Below are 6020 nucleotides of genomic sequence, written 5' to 3' on the forward strand. Positions count from 1 at the left end.
CTCAGACACACAAACACTAATTGTATGTTCAGATCTGCAAAGAGTTTCCCAGCTAAAGATTGAATGACAATGTACAAGAGAAAGGGAAGGGCATACAAAGCACAAGGTGAGAGGTAAAAGAAAAACATTAATGGCAAACCAATATTGAAAAGAAAATCGGACACCCAACTTCTGCATAAAGAGAGAATGAAGAGAAATAGATGTTGAGAGAGGAATAGTGCAGAAAAAAATTATTATTTCGGAAAATTTACAGTATCTTTCATTGATTATATTTATATATATTTAGAAAGTCCCTTAAAAGAGAAGGAAACCCTTTTACAAAAACCCTGTACCCCCTACCCCAGGTAGACCCCCCTCCTTCCTCCCCCCATGCTAACTACCCCCCGGGGAAATGCCCCATAATCCATACTTACCCCTCTGCGCAGATTCTTCCAGCGGAGTTCCACGCATCCATCTTCGTCCTCTGTAAGTTGGCTGTTCTGAGTTTGGGATACCTTATGTTACACTTCGTCCTTCACCATAAATATTTTGTCTTTAATAATACAGCAAGTGCTACTGACATAAAAACTTATGTCCAACAAAAGGTGCCAAATATCACCCTCTTGAACAAATCTAGTTTTGGGATGGTGGGATAGAGAATTGTTTTCTTGGAGGATCTTTTATTTTATACATCTTAGATAGGGACATGGCATAGATTTATAGATAATGCATTTTTGTTTGTAATGTGTTTGAATCACAATGCCTGGATTTGTTGGGAATTTTAAATAAAAATTATAAGAAAAGCATTATGAAGGGATTTTGGAAAAACGTTTGTATTTTGCATAAATAAGTCTAATGCACTTTACTCGCTTCCATCCGGTCGTTTTGAAAGAAGAGTATTCCTATAGGTCAGTACTTAGCTATTTGGGTGAACTGCTCCACAGCCTTTTAAGAAACAAGAAAGAAACAAGAAAGTGATCCGAAAAAGTGTTTTGTAGGACAAAGTTACATCAAATCCTGCATTAAGAAAGGCTCCCAGTGTACTTTGGCATGCCAACTGCTGTCACCCAAACCAAAACTAAGGAATTCATCTAATTACCATCTTTGATGATCAATGGTCTAAATACATTTAAGGAAATGTTGAGGGCTCTTTCATTCTGCATCATTTTACACATCACGTTGGATAACATGTTATGGACATTTTAACTTACAGAAGGATCAAACAATCAAGACACTTGGCTTACAAGCCTTGCCATGTCCAACCATATCACTCAATCAAAAATCAAAAAACAGATCATTATTAATGTTGTGTCATTGACACCATAATTGCTGTTATGCCAAAAAGTTTTTTCCATATGTATATGTTGCAAATTATATGCATCTGTATAAGTTGCAACATTTCACATTAGACAAGGGCCCAATTTATGTTTTTCACTTGAATGATGCAGAAATGGTTTAGTAAAAACACAGAAGCAACCAAAAAATCAGGCAGCCATTTGTCTCTTTGCAAATGAAATGATGTCATAGCTACCCAGACCCACCTGCTCAACGGCTTCCCCAAAGAATGTCCAGATGTCCAGCACACAGAACAGGATCAGTATGGTTCCTTGTGCTGCTGTTGCTGTGAAATCAGCTTGCTTTGTTCCAAAAGCACAGTTGTGGTCAATCAATGAGAATAGCCTTTCAGAATGTCTTTCACCATAACCCACTCGTCATACACTAGAAATGTTATTTGGGGCCAGATTTTACATAAGGGCATAAGCATTACATTCCCAGCTACATATGCATGCAGCTGTCATAAAGTATTTACATTGCAAAATATTACATGTGTATGCAGTTTGCTAATCAAAGCAATGGTGTATAAATATTTTCATTTATGCCCATTACTCAATGTATCAAAGCAAATCACATCTGAAGTTATCAGTTAATTTAGCTTTATTGTTCACAAGCCTCTGATAACAGGCTCATTTTAAGGGAGAGGAACTGGATTCAAAAAGGGCTTGGTTTGGTTAACATAATTTACATATAGGGGAATGTAATTAAAAGTCACAAGCGTTATTTAAAATGGTATCTTTATGAATGTTAAGCACTGCTCGCAATGTAAAATCAGTCATTGGCGAATATTACATTGTTCATTAGTGCTTAGCAAAGGTTTGGAGTTAACACCTGCTCTGGAGTTTCATTAAATATTTTGTTGCACATTTTTTGTATTACATCCACTGCGAACGTTCGCAAAAACTATTTGTTTGCAAATTTTGCGATGAAGTCATTGAGGTCTTTAATCAGTCAAAAATGAATGCAAACATGGTCGCTAACGTTCGTAAGCGTGTATTGCATTCTCCCCACAGTGTTAATATAAAATATTAAACCATTAAGGTTATTAATTGAATCCCTTAAGAAATAAATATTAAAGAATTACAGACCACCTATGAGGTGTAACTCAGATGTAAGGAAGTTAATATGAAGGATGAGGAAAGCTTTAAAAATTAATAAACTCAGAGGGGGTGGATGCTTCGCAGCAATCTAGAAGGCATTAATAGAATATTAGGAATTAATTGCGTCAAATCGAAAGATAAATGCTAACCCAGATATTTAAGTACATTAGTAGTAAAGAGATGGTTGTTGAGAGTGGGGTTGCAGTAGGTGTTATCTTCTTGGATTTTGCCAAAGGTTTTGATACAGTGATACATAAATATTTGTTTTAAAATAATGTATGTTGATCTTTGCAAAGCGGTTTGTACATGAACAGAGAACTGGCCAGCAAGCCATTTATACCATTATTGGGTCTACAACAAATCCCTGATGGAGAACGACCTAGGGGTACTTAGCTGTAGAATGCAATACCGGTAGGGCCTATGGCACATGGGGTAATTAGCATTTTACAATCTGCCTAAAAACAACTCAAACCAATCCCTGTCACTCGACATTGTGTTCTGTGAAAACTGAATGAAAACATCTCCACAGCTCCAGAAGGAGGGGGTTGGCATACCTATCTGATAAACAATATTTATTACGTTACATGCAGGGAAATGTAAAGGTGTATATACAAGAAATAAAGATGCCACAGATACTTTTATACAAATAATACAAATATTGGAGGTAAAAATTTTAGGGTTTCTAACCTAAAATAACAAGGGGTGAGGAACAAGCTGTTAGTTGGTCAAAATCAAGGGTCGGCAAAGTGAGAGATTGTGGCACTGAGTATTGCACTTAGCAGGTGGCAGTGGCTTAAAGTGTACCATGAAGTCATGCTAGGCTAAGTGAGGGTAAGCTTCTCTAAAGAAATGTATTGTGGGAGATTGTTTAAAGACTGGCTGAAAGTCTGATAGAGCGTGGAGAGGAATACTAGGAAAGGGATGGAGATCTAGCAAACACTTGACTGTGCATAAGAGGGAATGAGGGAGGTGTTGAGGAGTAGCTTGTTACAAAAGTGGTTTGGTGGATACTTTGGTGATAAGATAAAACTGAAGGTTATGCTACAACATGACATATACTAAATGGTTTGTGGTTTACTGATAAACCTACCAATGTAAGAAACTATTGAATCTCCAGCCCTCCCTTATATATTGGGGGTTGGGGGGGACACCTTCATAATAAAGTAAATATAATGAAATATAAGCCTATTTTTATTATCATGGATCAGGGTGATTACTTTTAATGTCTCATTTACACCAATAAAGGACAAGGACTTATCTTATTGAAAAAATACAATTTTAAGATATTGCTACCATACAACTAAAGGCAGCCATTCGCAGGCTGACAAATGCTATTGACATGATCATTTTGGTCTCAGTTGACAACTTATCGGCCCTAACATGGGGTCCATTAACGTTGATGCCAGTGTATGGCCAGCTTTAGCCCTCAGCTGTAAATGGGATGCTGGGAGCTTCAATTCAAAATGCAGCAGCTTAGACAGCTCCATATTATGAAGATTCTTTTAATGATATTTTGCATTATTTTGTGGTGCATTAGCTTCTTTGATATGGTGTTTGCTATATTAGTCCAGAGTTAAGTTATTATGATTGATTTTGTTTTTTCACTGTATTTTTCCCTTGCAAGGGTGTTGACATGACAGAGACAGCAGAATCCCATCAGAGAATTTGCACACATTCTATTCTAATCAACAAGCTGGCTATAGAGACTTCAGTTAATTTAGCGGTTTCCATGAGGTGTAGACTGCCAGTCACATGACCAAATCAGTTCCAGTGTCTTCAGATGGTATGCATACCATTTTATCTCCACATACTCAGCACTGCCTGATACGGAGGCCTCTTGCCAAGGACAGGGTGAGTGAAAGTTGAGGTTTCCCAAATTAGTTTATGGGCCGAGCTTCCCAAGAGAAAAGTGTAATGTGTTGATCTAGTCCACTTTATTTGCAATAAGAGAAAGCTATCGTATTTATGGTCTCCATATGTTTTGAAGACAAGCCAGAGAGTATTTTATTAATAACTTCATCATCGCCTCTCTTGGGAGTTTACATATGGTGGGTGGATGTGATGGATAGGCGATGTGGGGCTTTATATAGCTGTGATATTCTTCATATATTTAATGACCCTGTGAGACAGAGCAGACCTATAGTAAAAGCTACTATTAGAAACGGGTCATGTACATCCCAAAAACATTTATAGCTGTGATCTTGTCCATCCAATATAAAGAAAAATATCATAAATACACTGTAAGTGTTTTTTAAACTGCCAGCGAGAACACTGTAGCTATAGACTGTATACACAGAAAAATACAATTTGTTTGAATATTTATAATTTATTTAAAGATGACTAAAGCTTCATTAATAATTTCTGCAGTACCCATGCCTTTTCCCTTTTTGCCCTTCCATTACCTGATTTGTTACATCAGCCTGTCCTTCTAGTGACTTCTTTTGTGCAATAGATACCTTCAACAGCAATGATCCTACATATACTCTATGATTAATATCATATTTTGTCATTTTTGAAGTGTTGCAATTTCTTCCATATGATGGTTACTGAGGATAGTATAAATATATATATGCATTTATATATGAATTAAAAGGAATGAGTGGGTTACAGAAGCTGTAAGGAAAATAGAGATTAGAATGTGTTGCATGGATGCTGTCAGCAGGTAGCTCCAATTAAAATAACATGTGCACGGTGCACACACACACTCCCGGAATAGACATGAATCAATTCAGATACACTCTTTAGGTCCTTGTGGCAGGCTGAAACCAATTCAGGGTTGTAATAAACTCCTACAAGCAGCTGTTGGTATGCTGTCATTGAGAAGAAGCTAGTATTTGTATACACACTGGCACTTAACAAGGTTTTTTGCCTGGCATTGCTCCTGGTACAGTTAAAGGGCAACTCTTCAGCTAAATCTATCATGTTCTTGGGACATTACATAAGGTCCCTGCAAGAGGCAATGAGTGGGTGGACAAGCAAGTGAGTGATCAGCAAACGAGGCTTACCTGTGACATTCTGCGCAGCAATATAATCCGGGTGCTACTAGTATGGGCACAGCAGTGTAAATCATTGTAAACCCGAGCAGACTGAATCTGTTTACAAAGGATTGGTTGACATGGTTGGTATTAGGTCATGTATTTATGTGCCATTATTGCTACACTTCCATAAATGCATGTGGCAATTTTAATATGCAATAGAAAAATAAAAGAATGACTTTAAATGCTTTCTTTGGTATAAATGGATGTTTCCAGTGCAACCTAGGACAATAGTTTTATTAAATTGCCCCTACTGTTTAGGGTCAGGTCAACTTATGAGCTCCACAGGGTCAGGGATAGATGCTGGCATTATAGAAAGAAGATTAATAACCCATGCTAAATATTTGCATTAAAATAAAGCGATAGCAGACTCTCCAGTGATACTCAAATACCATACAGCAGTGCTTACAAGCTTTATATATATTAGCTTCCCTGAGAAGCAATTCTATCCACATCCAATCAGCTTCACCATGATATGCGTTTTACAGGGGTTCCACTGCATTGCTATATCTGTATGCTGATTTTTAGAGTTCAGTAGGGAAATGTCTTCCATCAGTGGGAGAAGTGTAAA

This window comes from Xenopus laevis, chromosome 7L (genome assembly GCF_017654675.1).
Source record: "Xenopus laevis strain J_2021 chromosome 7L, Xenopus_laevis_v10.1, whole genome shotgun sequence".
Classification (NCBI taxonomy): Eukaryota; Metazoa; Chordata; class Amphibia; order Anura; family Pipidae; genus Xenopus; species Xenopus laevis.